The 16094-nt window shown below is 50.6% G+C and overlaps 1 protein-coding gene and 1 long non-coding RNA gene across 2 annotated transcripts in view; one reads left to right on the top strand and one right to left on the bottom strand.

Moving 5' to 3' along the window:
- Nucleotides 1–5349, bottom strand: part of SLC2A9 (solute carrier family 2 member 9) — a 206111-nt gene extending 200762 nt beyond the window's left edge. The window contains exon 1 of the mRNA XM_072806326.1: nucleotides 5196–5349. The gene's annotated coding sequence lies outside the window, so the exon portion shown is untranslated. The remainder of the gene's footprint in view (nucleotides 1–5195) is intronic.
- LOC140621226 (uncharacterized) lies at nucleotides 4566–13694 on the top strand. The gene is made up of 5 exons (XR_012020961.1): nucleotides 4566–4703; nucleotides 9670–9857; nucleotides 10839–10973; nucleotides 11055–11129; nucleotides 13535–13694. It is a non-coding gene; the product is annotated as an uncharacterized lncRNA (long non-coding RNA).
- The last annotated feature ends 2400 nt before the right edge of the window (nucleotides 13695–16094 follow it).

Genomic DNA, 16094 nt, shown 5'->3' with positions numbered 1-16094 from the left:
CCAACCACCCTCCGATGGCTGACACACTAGGAGGATTCCATTTCTGTGCCCGGGGTGTGCATAAGGAAGTGCAGACACACCTGGGCAATGCGATCGCTCCCCCAGTCTTTCCAAAGCTTCCGCAGTTCTCCAGCTGGTGCCCAGCCCTTACTTTCCCCAGTCACCCGACCTCTCTCTTGACTTCTTTTTAGCTGCAGCAAGTCATTCTCAATGCCAGGATTATTCAACTGCTGGTTTAGCAGCATCTGGATAGATAGTATAATGTGATGACTAAGAGCCTGGGATTTGATGTCAGACCTTGAATCCCAGCCTGCCACTCCCCAGCCAGGTCACAGGGGACAAGTCACCTGCCTGCAAGGTGGGGATAAGGGAATGCTCATCTCAGGGTCATGTAATACAGGCCAAATGAGATGCCGCCCTTGGAATTGCCTGCCGTGTAGCAAGCGTCCAGTATTGCTGTTGTTTGGGGAAGTCTCTTTGTTGATCACTATTTTTATTCTTGTTTATTTATTTATTCTTTTTCCAGTGTTTATGGAGCACCTATTACGTGGCCGTGCTAGATACTGAGAAGTCTGCAAAGGATAAACCTTTTACTTTCATCAGGTAATTCACAATCAAGTCAGAAGGATGAGCCAATGGACAGGATCTGCATTTAGTAGGCACCTACTGGTTATACACAGCCTCATTTAATCCTAAGAGCAGCCACTAAGTGCTTGTTAGCTCCATTCTATGGCCGAGCATACTGGGGTTCCTGAAGTCACCCCACTTGCCTAAGGCACCATGATTTATAGACGAGAATTAACATTTAAAGCAAGACCCACAATTCCACCCTCCACCCACATTCCGTTTGCTGCTCTATGGGGAAGCCCCTCACCAGAGAGGACAATCCCATCAGAGTGAGCCTTGAGACCTTGGCGTCAGACACATCTCTCTCTCTCTCTCTCTCTCTCTCTCTTTGGCAGTGCAGCATCCAAAAGACTTCTCACATCGGAGGATCTGCCATTTTGGGTCTTTTAGACACATTCCTCTCACTTTGTCAAGGGTCTTTTTTTTTTTTTTTTAAGATTTTACTTATTTGAAAAAAAAAAAAAAAGATTTTACTTATTTGTTCATGAGAGACACACCCAGAAGAGAGGCAAAGACATAGGCAGAGGGAGAAGCAGGCTCCATGGAGGGAGCCCTATATAAGACTCAATCCCAGGACTCCAGGATCATGCCCTGAGCCAAAGACAGACACCTAACCGCTGAGCCACCCAGGTGTCCCAAGTCAAGGGTCTTCTTCCAGCAGTTATCCCGTTTCCCTTCAGTATCAATTTCTCCTTCTCTACTGAATCTTTCTAGGCTAAATACAAAGATGTCTCGATATCACCAATCAAAAAAACAAAAACTGAACTAAGAATTAGTAGAGGAGGGCACCTGGGTGGCTCATGCAGCTGAGCGTCTGACTCTTGGTTTTAGCTCAGGTCATGACCTCAAGGTGATGAGGTGGAGCCCCGCATTGGGTGGGCTGCATGCTCAGCAGGGAGTCTGCTTCCTCCTTCCCCTTCTGCACCTCCCCCCTCAAATCAGTCAATCAATCAATCAATCAATCTAGAAGTGTTGGCAAGGATGCGGTGGGGGGGTGGGGAGTGGAAACTAGAGGCCTCCTACATTGCTAGTGGGGATGTCAACTGCTTCAGCCACCGTGAGAAACGGTTTGATGATTCGTCAGAGAGCACACATAGAATTACTCTGTGACCCAGCAATATCATTCCTGGGTACATATGCAAGGGAATTGAAAGCAGGTGTTCAAACAGAACTTGTACATGAATGCTCGAAGCAGTGCTATTTACAGTAGTTGCAATGTGGAAACAATCCCAACGTCCATTAGTTAATGAATGGACACACAGCTGTGATGTATCCACACATGGATTATTCATTCAAAAAGGAATGAAGTCCTGATACATGTTTACAGTGTGGAAGAACCTGGAAAACCCTTACGCTGAGGTGAAAAACCTAGACACAAACATTCACCTGTTCATGATTCCATTTAAATGGAATGTGCAGAAGAGACAAATCCACAGACACTAAAGACAGGTCAGTGGTGGCCACGGACTGGGGTAGGGGGCCAATGGGAAGCCAATATTTAATGGGTTTGTTTTTGGGAAGATGAAAATGTTTTGGAGCTAGGCAGAGGTGGTGGCTGCACAACACTGTGGATGTAGGAAATGGTTAATTTTATGTTCCCTGAAGTTCACTTCAATTAGAAAAAAAAAACCTTCCTTTGACCCCATGACCCTCTGTTCTCACCCCATTTCCTTGCTCTTTGGCATAGCTAAAATGTCCCAGAGGATTCACCGTCTCTACTCTGCACTTCCTTAGTCTGCTCCAGCAGAGGCTTTGACCTGTCACACCGCTCAAGTTGCTCTTACTGAGGCCATCAATCTTCCAAAGTCCCTCATCAATCCCCTATGCCCTCTCAACAGCTTTGATGAAGGTGACCATTCCTCTTCCTTCTGGGTCCTTCTAGAAACTTCCCTGTCCTGTCTTCCCATCAACACACTGGCGTGGTTTTCCCTTAGCTGCCTTTTCCTTAGTCTGCCCAGCTGCTCCTCCTTCCCTGAGAGACCGCCAATGGTGGAGCAGCCCAAGACCCAGCCTAATGGCCTCCTTTCTACTCTTCCCTCTCACCCTGGGCGACCTCATCCAGACTCATCTGTCGCCTTCAACCCTTCCATATGCACACTGAACTTCCGACAGCCCTGCCCAGATCCCCTCTTTCGTCAGGCCTCTCCCTAGTCCAGCCTCCTCCCAGTCCCCAGGCCAAAAAGCAGACTCCTTCCTCCCTCTAAATCCCCTCCTGGTGCCTGCCCGAATCCCAGCAACTCTTGCCACCTGGGCTCTAGACTACATCCTGGGCAGATGGCACAGCTGTCCCTGGGGCACCACCTGCCACAGCCTCCCGACAGCTGCCCGGCTCACCCCCCCTTCCACAGATACTCTCCATGCAGTGGCGCAGAAGTGACTTCCTCTGCAAACACCCGGGGGTAGGACCCACCCTGCTTACAACCTCCCGTGGCTTTCCTCCAACAAGTCCTGGCTTGCTGTTTCCTGTACCCAGAGCCAGACCCTCCTCATTCTACCAAGTGATATGAGAAGAGCAAGGGATTGCTTCCTCCCCAAATGGTTTCCGATCCTGGCTCTGCTGCCCACCAGCTGTGGGACTTGAGAAGGTCAGAAAGGGCCCCAGCGACAAGGTCCATGTCTGCCTCTCCAACTTGTCACTCTACTCTCTCCCTCGGCCTCCACATGGCCCTCACTGTGGCCTCCTCCCGTCCTCACAAACACCCAGGTTCTGCTGTCTTGGGGCCTGTGGACCTGCTGCTCCTTCTGGCCAGAGATCTGCCCCCAAACCTCTGCAGGGCTGCTTCCCTCTTGTCCCTCAGGTCTTATCTTGCAGGTCTCCTTAGGAAGGCTTTCTCCCATCACCCTGCCTAAACTGAACCCAGCCTGACCCCAAGTCTGCCTGTCTGCCTGTCCCTTCCACTCCCCCTCCCTTTCTGAGTCCTTCTCCATCTCCCTGTCCCCCTTTCTCCCTCCTTCCCTCTTTCTCTCTTACCTTTTATTTCCTTCAACCTATGTAATACCTGAAGTTCTCTTTTCTATTTGTTTTGGGGCTCCTGTCTTTTCTCCCCTGCAGAATGCAACTCCATGGGGGGGGGGGCGGCAGGTACCTTGTCTCTTATCACTGCTGTTGCCCCAGCGCTCAGAACAGAGTCCAGCACATAGTAGGCACTTAATGTATATTTGGTGATGAACTAATCAGAGAAGCCGCAGTGCCTGCTGAGCTCTCTCTTGCCCTCGGAAACCTCTGTCAAGAGTGTTTGGCCTAGACTGGCTGCCGGGGAGGGGGTCGCACCAGCACTGGGCCTGAGTTTGACACAGAGCGGCGAGCACCACCAAGGAAGCAAAGTATCGTCTAGCGAGAGTCTCGTGGCAATGGCACTCAGTGTCCAGCAGTGGGGGATCAGGGACCCCCTAACCAGGTTGTTCTCCTGCCTGCTCCCCATGTTTTCTGCGTATTTCCAGAACTCTCCGTGAATGCCTATCACGTGTTTGCTTGGTTTCATTTTTGGGTCTGACAGGAGCCCTCATGGAACTGTTACTCTGACCTCTCAAGCCCTTAGGGAGAAGCATGATCAATGGTTTGATCACCATTTTAAGTAAGTTTGAAATACCAGCTTGTTATTAAAAAAAGAAAAAATAGTGGGGTGCGTCTGGGTGGTTCAGTTGGTTAGGCGTCTGCCTTTAGTTCAGGTCATGATCCCAGGATCCTGGAATCAAGTCCCACATCGGGCTCCCTGCTCAGCGGGGAGTCTGCTTCTCCCTCTCCCTCTCCCTCTGTGCTCTCTCTCTCCCTCTCAAATAAATAAATAAAATCTTAAAAAAAAAAAAAAGAAGAAGAAAAAAAGTGGAGTGGAATGTCTGAAGATTCAGATCCTCCTTCAGCTCATGGGTTTGGTTTAGGCTGGAAGACCGAGGCTCTGACACCCACAGTGACCCAGCTTCCAACCCCAACTGCCACCAGCCAACCGTGTGAGCGTAAGGAATTCAGTTAACCTCCTTGAGCTGAGCTTCCTTGTCTGTATCATAAACACGACCACATGTCCCTCCGTGAGGATTAATGTGTGGACCTAATACTACTGCACACCTGGCAGAGACTGGTAAGTTGTGCCTATTTTTAGCACTTTTAAGTCAACCACTTATGAAATTCAGAGGGTCCAAGCAAATATTTATACTTAGCTGTTCATTCAGTTTCTCCCAGGTTCTTGTTCAACTTGACCAGAGTTGACAAACAAGAATGGAGCAGCCTCCGGCGGCCCGGAGCAGGTCTGGGTGAATTTGTGATCTGCAGGGAGACTCAGCGTGTGGCCCATAGATGTCAAAGGAAGGGCTGTGGGCCAGACGCCAGCTGGCTGGGATTATCCCGAGACTTGGAAGCGCTCCTCTGAGGAGCTGCTGCTTGGTTCTCTCCTGCCTCCCTGGCCGCCTTCCATGCGTTCTTCTCTGGGGCCACGTCCTCCCTCTCGCCCTATTCTCTCTGCATTGGCTTCCTGGGCGGCTCTGGTCCCACCTGCATGCTGACGACTCCCACGATTAAATCCCAGCCCAGGTGTCCCACGTTCCTGGCCAGCCCACGTGACATGGACACTTACTTGGGTCCTAAACGGATCCTCAGAATTAAGGTGACCAAATGAAGCCGATGAAGTGGCCAGGTCAGTTCCTAGCCGAGCAAGCACTTGGAGGGGAGTCATGTGTCTGAGGCCAGGGCGGGCCCTGGCAGGGCCGTGACCAATCAGCACACCTGACTGGATAACCGTGATCTCGAACTCACAAGGTCCACAGCCGGCCCCGCTCCCCTGCTCCCCCTCCAAACCAGCTCCTCCAAAGTCAGTCTTCCGATCCCTGTAAGGAACATCGCCATCCTACCTGCCGTCCACACCTCGCCTCCCGGATCCAGGATCTGACCGCCTCCCCCCATCTGTTCCTACTTCTCAGCCCTAGTCCAAGCTGTCTTGCCAGCTCTGGGAGGAGCCACTGCCAGGGCTCTCTGTCTGCTCTCCCTGCCACTCCCCCTGCCCCGGCCCCCCACTTCCCCACAGAGCAGCTACGTGCTCTTTATAATGTAGGCTGCATCTGGTCCCCCTGTGCTCAGAAAATGCCTCCCCCACCCCATAGCAGCTGACCCCCTTGGCTCAGGGTTACGTTCACAGGCCTTAGCAAGGGCTTCGGCCTCTGACCCTGATGACTCATACCTGACCCTGTCCCCCTCATTTCCTTCCACCTACCTGTCCACTCTGGTCAACTGGCTCCCTTGGTGCCTTCAAGTGGCTCTGCTCCACTCTCGGCTTAGAGGTTCTGCTCTTTTCTGCCAGGAACACCCTCCCCCAGGTCTGTAAAGGACTCCTAACTTTTTCCCCTCTGGTCTCCACTCAAATAAGATCCATTGGGGAGCCCCCCTGCCCCCGATCACCTGATATGAAACCCAAGTTCATAATTCATCACCCTCGCATACCCTCCATCTATCCTGCCCTGGTTTTCTTTTGGCACCAGTCAGCATGTGCTGAATATTTACCTGGTTGTTGATCACCATTCTGCAGCTGGAATGTGTAGCCCAGGCCGCTGGGAATGGGTCTTGGGCTGGTCACTCTCCTTGCCTCCCTGGCTCCAGTGTTCATGGTCTCTGTCCTGCTCTTGCCCTGGGAAGCCCGAGGGATGGCTTTGGTCAACTTCCATGAAACTAGCTATCAGCCCTGGAAACCAAAGGATGGGAAGAGAAGGAGGTGGGTGCTTCTTCCCTGCTACTCCCTCCCCCACTGCCAATCTGGCAGCTCTGGCAATAGCTGAGGGGATGGGGTCCCCAAACACCAAACACACATCCCTGCAGGGGGCCTTCCTCCACCTTGCTTCTCAATGCCACTTCTTTGCCTTGCCCTCAGGGCCAGCGGCAATGGCTTATCGCTCTCTTGGGGATCCTGGCCATTCTACAGCTGTTCTTGTACCCCTATCCCCAGCTCTGTAAGTCACTTGAATTGTATGGAGTGGGTTCGGTTTCCTCCTGAAACCCTACTCAGCCATCCAGTCACGTTTACCGCTGTGCCTGGCACCTAGAATACAGCCTGAAATGTGGCGCCTGATAAATATCTTGCATTGATTAATTAGCTAATTAATTAATTAGCAGAAGAGTGAATGGGAAGAAATCAATATGCAACTTAAAGGAATGAATAGATCAAAGAATGGAGCAAGACAGTTTGTTTCTTTGAAGGAAAGGATGAATTAGGCCAATGAGCTAATTAGGCAACTGTTAAGGAAGCATAAAAAAAATGAAGAGAATCTATGTGTTCTTTCAAATTGTACAGTTAGCAGAGTTCTGAATCTGTTTCCTTTGCTGGCTCTGATCTTGAAGGTTGAGATTACAGGCCTTCTTCCCAGCCAGACCGATGACCGTTTCTGAGATCCCCTTGACCTGGGGGCCCTGGCTGCCGGTCCCAGCTTCCTGGCCCCGCCGCACATCCTCTGAGCTGTGCATCGAGCATTCAGGCTCACCCCTCTGCCCAAAGCAGCACAGACTCCTCACTGCTCCAGGGAAGCCCCCAGGGTCCACGCCTCTGCACCAAGGAGGGGAAATGCCCACTGGTTTCTGCAGCAAGAGAGGACCCTGCTCGCCCAGCAGGAGCACCAGCTTGTGAGCTTCAACTCTGCCAGACTCCCCCTTCACCTCTCTTCCAGCCAGCAAGCAGTCCTTCCCTGGCTTGTGACAATGCTCAGGGTGGAGAACCAGCAGTGGACTTGGAGGGGACACCCACAAGCACCTTAGCCCTCCGAGGTGGACCGTTGCTTTCCTGGGTCTGCTGAAGCTTGGGCCCGATAGAGACGACGGGAAGAAAAAACACAGGACAGCACATCCAAGTGCCACGGGGCCAGGCGGCTCTGGGAGCGGGGGGTGGACAGTCACCTGCAGCGCTGCCCCCTTCCTCCTCTCTGTTCCCTGACACGCAGCTGCTGGAGGTGGCTGAGCAAGCAGAGGCACTTCCTCTGTGGGGTTGGGGTGAGGAGGCCAGTTCCTCTCACAAAGTGAGGGGAAGCCCAGTTCTCCCTCCAGGGAAGAGGAAAGCAGAGGAGCAAGGGAAGGGCAGAGTGGAGACTGACACCCCAGTGGATGGCGCTATGCCCCGGCTAGCTGCACTGGGCCCCTCTGTTCCACCTGTACGACCCCAAATGACCTCCTAAGGCTATAAACGTCCCCGAGGTGGTGTTTGGGGTGCATTCCAGCCTGAGGAGCAGCCACAGGCGAGGCTACAAGTGGAAATGTAGTCGCTGCATTTTGCCAAAAGCAAACCACTCTGGAAAAGAAATCCACCTGCTAATTCACTCATTTGGTCACTCACTTCCTCATTCATTTATTTGGACAAGGCCTCCTGAGGTTGTCCGAAGAGCCAGGCCCTTTGTTCGTTGCTGGAGGTCCAGACATGAACCAGATGAAGTCCTTCCTGAAAGGAGCTCACAGTCGTCAGAGGGAGACACACTCAGCACTGAGGCACGTGCTCCTTCGTCGCTGGGCAAGCCCTGGGAGAGCTCGAGCTGCGGTCCAGGCGCTGTTCCTGGCACTGGGAGTGGAGCCATGAAATCCCGCAGACCAAACTTCTGTCCTCGTGGAGCTTACATTCGAGGGAGGGGAGGCAGACGGTAGATCACATGTGTAATTCAATGATAGTTTATTAGATTGGGATAGGTGCCATGCAAAAAAACACAAAGAAGGGGGCAATAGAGGGCTGTCGGGTGGACATTGCAAATTTTTAAAAGATGGTTCTAGAAGCCCTCACCCAGGAGGTCACATGTGAGCAAAGACACAAAGGAAGAGAGGGCTTATGCTGGGTGGGCGAGGTACAATAGTTAAAACGTGTGCTATGATGGCCACGCACACCAGAGGCTCACTCCCCAGAGGCACAGCTCTCCGTGTAGGAAGGAACGAAGTTTCCGGCAGGACAGCCCAGAGAGAAGGGCCAACAGGGAGAGGAGCTACCAGAGTGCAGCAAGTGGGTAGAAGCATGACAGATCTTTCCAGAGAGGAAAGCGGGACAAAAGATGGGCTGGTCCAGTTGCTTGGTCGAGATCCCGTTGGCACAGGGTTTACTGTGAGTGGTGGGACGGTGGTGGGACAGAGAGATCTAGGTGCTGACACTGGACCCCCTAAGTTCAAATCAGAGCTCCGCACTGACTGTGACCTTGAGCAAGTCACTCAACCTCTGGAAGCCTCAGTTTTTTCCCTACCTATAAAATGGGAAGAATCCCGTAACTCACTCCGTAGGATCCAGTGACTTAGAGCTGCGTCTGCAACTGTAGTAGAACACTGAATTTGTGTTCCTCCAAAAAAAGCATGAAGAGTGGACTGGAGTCAGAGACTGGTCCAGACTGGCAGCAGGGAGGTGCATCTGCAGCTTGAGAACAAGAGCTTGCAAGGTCCTTGATCACACATGCCAGAGCGGGATGTCTGCAGGAAAGATGATTTATCCTTTCCTTCAGTACATGACTCCTAGGCACACTGGCTGTCTTCCAGGCAACGTGCTGGAGGTACAGATGTGGTTCTGCCCTCTTGGGCTTGCAGTCTGGGTAGGGGACAGAGATTTCAACACGCACCATCCATGGTAGGCTTGCAATAGAGTGCATGGGGTCAAGGGGCAAAGCTTCACCCTTGAGAAGCCTAGAACACCAGAGAAGGCAGTGACTGCAAAGTGCCAGTTACTGCTACCATCTGGAGTTTCTCAAAAATGTAGATTCCTGGCCCTGCCCCAGATCCACTGACTCCGAAAATCCAGAGGAAAGGTCTAATAAGCCATAGTTTTATGTTTTCACATTTCGAAAAGATTTTATTTATTTATTTGAGAGAGAGAGAGAGAGAGCATGAGCAGGAAGGGGAGGCAGAGGGAGAGGGAGAAGCAGGCCCCCAGCTGAGCGCGGAGGGCTCCAACCCAGGACCCTGGGATCACGACCTGAACTACAGATAGATGCTTAACCAACTGAGCCACCCAGGTGCCCCATAAGCTATAATTTTAATAAGTGTCCCAAGTAATTCTAATTATCAGCAAGTTTGGCAAATACTGACCCGACACAATTCTCTCTTTTTCACAGATAGGAAATGTGCGGTCCAGAGACCTCCCCAAGGAGGCACGGCCAGTGTGGGCAGTTGAGGCAGGGCTGGAAATCAGAGCCCTCAGTTCCTTGACTTCATTCATCACCTCGCATTGTGTGATCCGGGGAGTTTCAAACAATAGAAACCTATTTTTTCCCAGTTCTAGAGGCTAGACATCTCAGACCAGGTATGGCAGGGCTGTGCTGCCTTGAAAGCTCTAGGGGGGAAGCTGCTCCACTTTTTCTTAGCTTCTGGTGTCACTGGCCACCCTTGGCGTTCCTTGGCATGCAGCCATAACGCCAGCCTCCATGCATGTCCTCCCTTGGCCTTTCCCTGTGTGTCCTCTCCTTATAAAAACAGCAGTCATCTTGGATTAGGCCCCATCCTTCTCCAGGAAGACTTTATCTTAACCAGTTTACATCTGTGATGACCCTATTTCCAATTAAGTTCACATTCTGTGAAACTGGGGGTTAGGACTTCAACATGATTTTTGGGGGAGACACAGTTGAGCCCATACTCCCCCCACCCCCAAGCTTGGCAGCTCCCGGCACACAGTTCTGGACACACATGATTCTGGGAAGAGTCGAGGGCACTGACACTAAAACGAAATGGACAAAACAGGAACTAATATACTAAGAAATAACGAATGCATGATGACAGAACCACCCAGTGGAGAGGGAGGTGGAGTCATGGTGGACATTTCCCTCAGAGATGGTTTGCAGGCACTGTGGACTCCATTTCACTCTGGGTGCCTGGACTCCTGGCTCCCATGGGCACTTTTCCCACTTCCCACTTGGGCTTATCTTTGCAGGAATGTGGCTGGGTGGCCCAGAAATGACCCCTCAAGCAAAGCTAGCATTAGCGATGAGAAAGTATGTCTTTGGCACCTTCTGGACTTGGAGATGCTACTCCCCTGTGTCACAGGTGCTTTGTGAGGAACTGATGATATAATGCAAATTAAATAATAACTGGAAAAAATAATGTTTTTATAGAGTTCTGCAATTTATAGATTTATCACATTTATCATCAGAGGTAGTCCTCCCTAGAATTTTGTGGGGAGCCCACACATTATACTAACGACGAGAAGACCAAAGGGCAGAGAGGTAACCGGAGGTCACACAAGGAGTTGTAAATGAGTCACAACTAAACTGCATTTCTTGGTTCTCAGCTTAGGACACTCGCTACTTCTCCCATGACAACAAAGCTCCCCATGGCTCTTCCCATCTGCAGTTCTCAAAGTCTTCGTAATCGGTCAACCAACCCACCCGTCCATCTAGACATCCATCCACCCATCAGGAAGTATGTAAGTAAGTAAATTGTTACCTTCAATAAGATTATTATTTACTCTGGTTACTAGTTTATATCATCTCATCTGTTTTCAAAGGCAACCCATGAAGCAGCCTTGGCAAGTACCACCCCCGAGGACAGAGGCTAGAATAAAATCAAGAGCTGCCACCAGGTAGGATTCTACTGGATGAGACCCCGAGAAGGGATGCTCAAAGGAACAGAGGTCCCCCCCAGCCCCCGGCCCCATTACAGGTTACAACCCCCTCCCCGCATGGCTTCATCCTAGCCAAGAGAGGCCAGCACTTCCTGGAGAGCTCTCAAGCCAGGGTATCTTGAACTGAGTTAAACTGAAAGCCTCATTTTACAGGCACCGAGGAGAGCCCCTGAAACAAGTTAGCTGGGCTCTGCAGCCTAGCGAGTGCTGACTGCATAGCTAAGAGGGAAGTCAGTTTGCACCACGTCTGTCCTGTGACAAGTAACCACTTGTTATTATCAGCTCCCTATCCTGTGCCAAAGCCTGAGATCCACTCTTGCATCCCATCCCCCTGATCATCCTGCAAGAACCCGTTTTCGAGCTGCAGACACTGGACTAAGTGGCTTGCCTGCTGCCTTTAGTGTAGATCCTTGCCAGGGGATTTACTCAGTGTGAAAGGGTTTCCCTTCCTCTTCAGTTCCTCCACAATCTCCCAGCTCCTACTGCGACCAGGCACAGCAGAGATAAGTAGGTTTGGAATTCTCCAGATGATCTATCCATGCCTTCTGGGCAGCAAATTTGGAGGTTCTAGAAGGGGAGTTATTCACTATCCCACTACCTGTCTGAACATGAAGCTTACTTGAAAGTTACCACCTAGGAAACACTTTTGCTGCACAGATTCTTACAGTATGCTCCTGGAAGGGGCATTCATCCTGCCTTTCTGCCTCCTTCCAGTCCTAGGGAACTGGGTGGGACACACTCAGGGAAGCCTTACCTCCTAGTGAACCCAGAATTACATCATCTGTGCCCCTTGCTGCCCTGGACTGAGTGTTGGCTCAATACCTCCCGAGTATCAAAGTGTGATTGGCTGACATCAGCTGGCCAGCGTCCCCCTCTCTCTTATGTTGGGCGGACCACAGAGTGCCTCCCTTCCTTCCGAGCATGGCCTTAACCTTTACAAGATGAGTGACTCCTGAATGCCTTCCAGAGAACCAGGGCCAGGTAGGCTGATGAGAACAAAGGTCTTCCAGGTCCACCCCTCATGATTCTGATTTAATGGACCCGGCAGGGGACAAGGCATCTGAAATTTAACAAGCACCAAACCACCTCACCCGCAGCTGATCCTGACATGTGGCCCTCAAAAAATATTGGCTTATCTGTGTTTCCCCAACGTCAGCCTTAGCTGGCTGCCTTGTTGATATGTTACTTTGAGTAATTTCTATTTTTTACCCAGCTTTGCCTTAAGCCAGTAGTTCTCATCCTGGCTTTTCACATTAATGTGAAATGTGCTTGCAGAATGTTGTCTAAAATCTCAAAGTCAGGCCCCGCTCTGGGCTGGAGCATTTTAAAAGCTCCCTGGGCAATTGTAATGTGTGGCTGTGGTTAAGGACCACGGCGTTAAGCAATGATACACACGCAACCTAATGGACATTAAAATAAGCGTGTAAATAAAAGCTTTCACGTGCACGAACAACTAAAGTGTATCCTGAGTTCTACACTTTGAGAAACCCTAGACTAGATAAATATAAAGGCCCTCTGGTCTTTTAGGTCAGCATCCAAGAAAAGAATTGTTGGGATGGATGCCTGGGTGGCTCAGTGGTTGAGCGTCAGCCTTCTGCTCAGGTCATGATCCTGGGGTCCTGGGATCGAGTCCTGCATCGGGATCCCCATAGGGAGCCTGCTTCTCTCTCTGCCTGTGTCTCTCACGAATAAATAAATAAAATATTTTTTTAAAAAAAGGAATTATTCTCATTGAGCCTCTCACATGTGCTAGTCTCCACCAGGCCATGTCATGTGAGTAACCTCATGATTTCCACAGCAAGCCACTGTGGGAGGTCGTTATCATCCCTATTTTACATATTTGGAAACTGAGGCTTAGAGGAACAAATGCTGACTCTTCACTTACTGAGAGTGAGTTCAAAGAGTCCAACGCTACCTGCCGGATCCCAAACAGGACACTTTGTCTGCTGTGCCCGGGGCAGAGAAGTGAGCAACCCTGCCTCCTAGCGGGGTTGGATTGAGGGGTGACGGGACTCTAGACGTGTACTGATTTGTGACAGCAGCTGAGGAAGAGGCTTTTCAAAGGGGGGGGGGCATCGGGGGTCAAGGGGGTACAGATGAGCTCCACAAGCAGGCTAGTTTCTCCACGCTCACCCCTGCCGTTAACTCCCTCTGGTTTCTTCTCAGATTAGAAAAAAGGAATAAAATCTCGTCTCTGTTTGAGAAGTCAAGCCTTAAGCAGCATTATAAAGATCAGATTTGTTATTATTCAATGGTTCCTGTGGCTAATAGGCTGGCTTATGACCTTTAGTTCCTGGCCAAGCCTAATTGCACGAAAGCATTTTGAAATTGGGCTGAGTTGCTTACTGATCCTATCTAATTAGTTTCAGATTTCCTGACCAGCTAAAGACCAGTGGGATGTGTGGTGTATTTTCCAAAGTAAGTAAGGGAGGCCTCTGCTCCCTGGTCGCCCAAGACAGCTCTGTGTTTGGAGATTGACTCTCTGAGGGGTTCCAAAGCACCTCTCAATGGGCACGGCAGGATGCTAACAGGAATTCCCCAAATGTATTTTGTTTCTAAAGGAAACAGTAAATGCTTCTGGTTACGAAATCCTAGACTATCAGCCCCAGTAATTAAGGGATCAGGGGAATCATGCTGCAGAACTTCATTTTAGAAATGAAGAAACAAATGACTCAGAGTGACGTGGCTACTTAGCAGAACCAGAGGAGGAAGATGCCACATATCCTGAGGTTGACTTTGTTCTCAATCCTGAGCACCATGGATACTGAGATGAATAAGGCTTCGCTCCTGGCACCTCGGAATGCACCATGGTCGGGGGTAGGGGACAGTCACAGACATAGAATGTTCCAACATACTTTAACAGAGGTAAAACAGGGTCTTGGAGAGGAGGCATGCAGCTGTCCTGTTTGGGGTTCACCCATTCATGCACCCGTTTATTCACTCATTCATTCATTCAACGGTGTGTGCTGAGCACCCGCTCCATGTCAGGCCCACTGTGTTCTAGGCGTTATGGCCTCAGAACTGAACAAGGCAGAGAAGGACCCTGCCTTCCTGGCCCTTACACATCATGGGGAATCAGACATTAACAACCACACACTTGGATAGGTGTTTAGGTGTAAATGAAAAATTCTAGAAAATGGTGTAAGGTGGTATAAGAGGCATCAGGAGATTCTGACCTAAGCTGAGGAGTGACAGTCTGCTACGTGTGTCTGTGGGGTGGGGGTCGTGTGCCAGTCTATGGGGAAGGGGCAGCAAGCAGAAAGGCCTGGGCTGGAAGGTGCTTGTGTGTGAGGGTTGGAGGGACTGTGGTGCTGGGCCTGGCCTGCCTTGTAGATGAGGTTAGGGATGTGGGGTTGAATCCTAAGAGCAATGGGAAGGATTGAAGTTCTCTAAACCTGGGCAGGGGGTTGAGGGGGACGATGAGGCCAGCCTCTCAGGCAGCCACGCAGCGCTGGGGTGTTAGCACTGGGGGCCAGGGGGACGACAGTGATGAAGTAGATGCAGGAAGACACAGTCTGGTCCACGTGAGACATGATGGGGGTTTAGACCAGGGTGAGGCCAGGAATAGTGACCCACTCCCATGGCAGTTCCAAGGATGACAGGAGACCACAACCCGTGCTGGGTCTGGCACACTAGGCCTGGTGCTCGGGGAGCAGGCGACCTGGCTTTGCTTCGGTCACCATGTGGCCCACGTCCTCAGACCAGGCTGGAGAGGCACTGTCATCCTCCCTCAAACTCTCCAGGAAGGGTCTTGATAGTGCAACACAGGGACTCTGGCTTCAGACACACCAGGCAGGGTTCCAATTCTGAGGACTTAGCCCTATGACCCTGGGCAACATCTGGAAGCCTGCTGAGCTGTGATCCCCTTTTTTGGAAAGGAAAATCCGATTCTCTCTGAGCAGGACAAGCGCTGTGGCGCAGAAAAACTCGGAGTCAGGCATTGTGGAGCAGTTAAGGAAACCTTACACATCCCCCCATCCTTTTTGGTAACACATTCTTCTCTCCATCCTCTTTGAGAGCCAATGATTCTCTGAATGTCTGACTCAATTTCCCCTTTTCTTCATCCTGTGCTCTGTGAAAATCATGGCTTATCCTGATTGACTTGCATCTCTTGTGTTACATGATATTACTAGAAAGTTAAGATATTACTTTAGATAAGATATTACTAAGGTTGTTTGTCTGGCAACAGATGAGATGAATAAGTCAGATAGATGTGTGGTTGTACACCAGCCCTGGTGTGACACCACAACCCGGCTTTGCCAGAGCCCGGTGTCTGTCTGGCCCTGGCCTGCCTCCTTACTGCTCAGAAGGCTTCCCAGCAGAGAATGAGTATATCCAGAACCTACTCCTCCCTCCCTCCTGCTTCTCTGGGTCATAATCCTCTCTCTAAACTCAACCTAAGTCTTGCTTTTTTCAAGAAATCCTCAGTCTTGGGATGCCTGGGTAGCTCAGAGGTTGAGCGTCTGCCTTTGGCTCAGGGAGTCCCCGGATCGAGTCCCACATCAGGCTTCCTGCATGGAGCCTGCTTCTCCCTCTGCCTGTGTCTCTGCCTCTCTCTCTGTGTCTCATGAATAAATAAATAAATCTAAAGAAAAATCTTCTGATTTTTCTGAAATCTTCTGGATATGGTATTTTCTGTTTTAAAAATGGAGAAACTGTGGCACCTGGGTGGTTCAGTCAGTTGAGCGTCTGCCTTTGGTTCAGGTCATGATCCCGGGGTCCTGGAAACAAGCCCCACATTGGGATCCCTGCTCAGTGGGGAGCCTGCTTCTCCCTCCTCTGCCCCTTACCCCACTTGCGCTTTCTCTCACTCTCTCTCTTTCAAATAAATAAATAAAATCTTTAAAAATCAATCAATCAATAAAATAAAATGGAAAACTAAGCTTGAAATCTTTGGTGTAGAAAAAGCCTATATTCAGCAGA

Source organism: Canis lupus, chromosome 2, assembly GCF_048164855.1.
Source record: "Canis lupus baileyi chromosome 2, mCanLup2.hap1, whole genome shotgun sequence".
NCBI lineage: Eukaryota > Metazoa > Chordata > Mammalia > Carnivora > Canidae > Canis > Canis lupus.
This window is presented reverse-complemented; position numbering and strand designations above follow the sequence as displayed.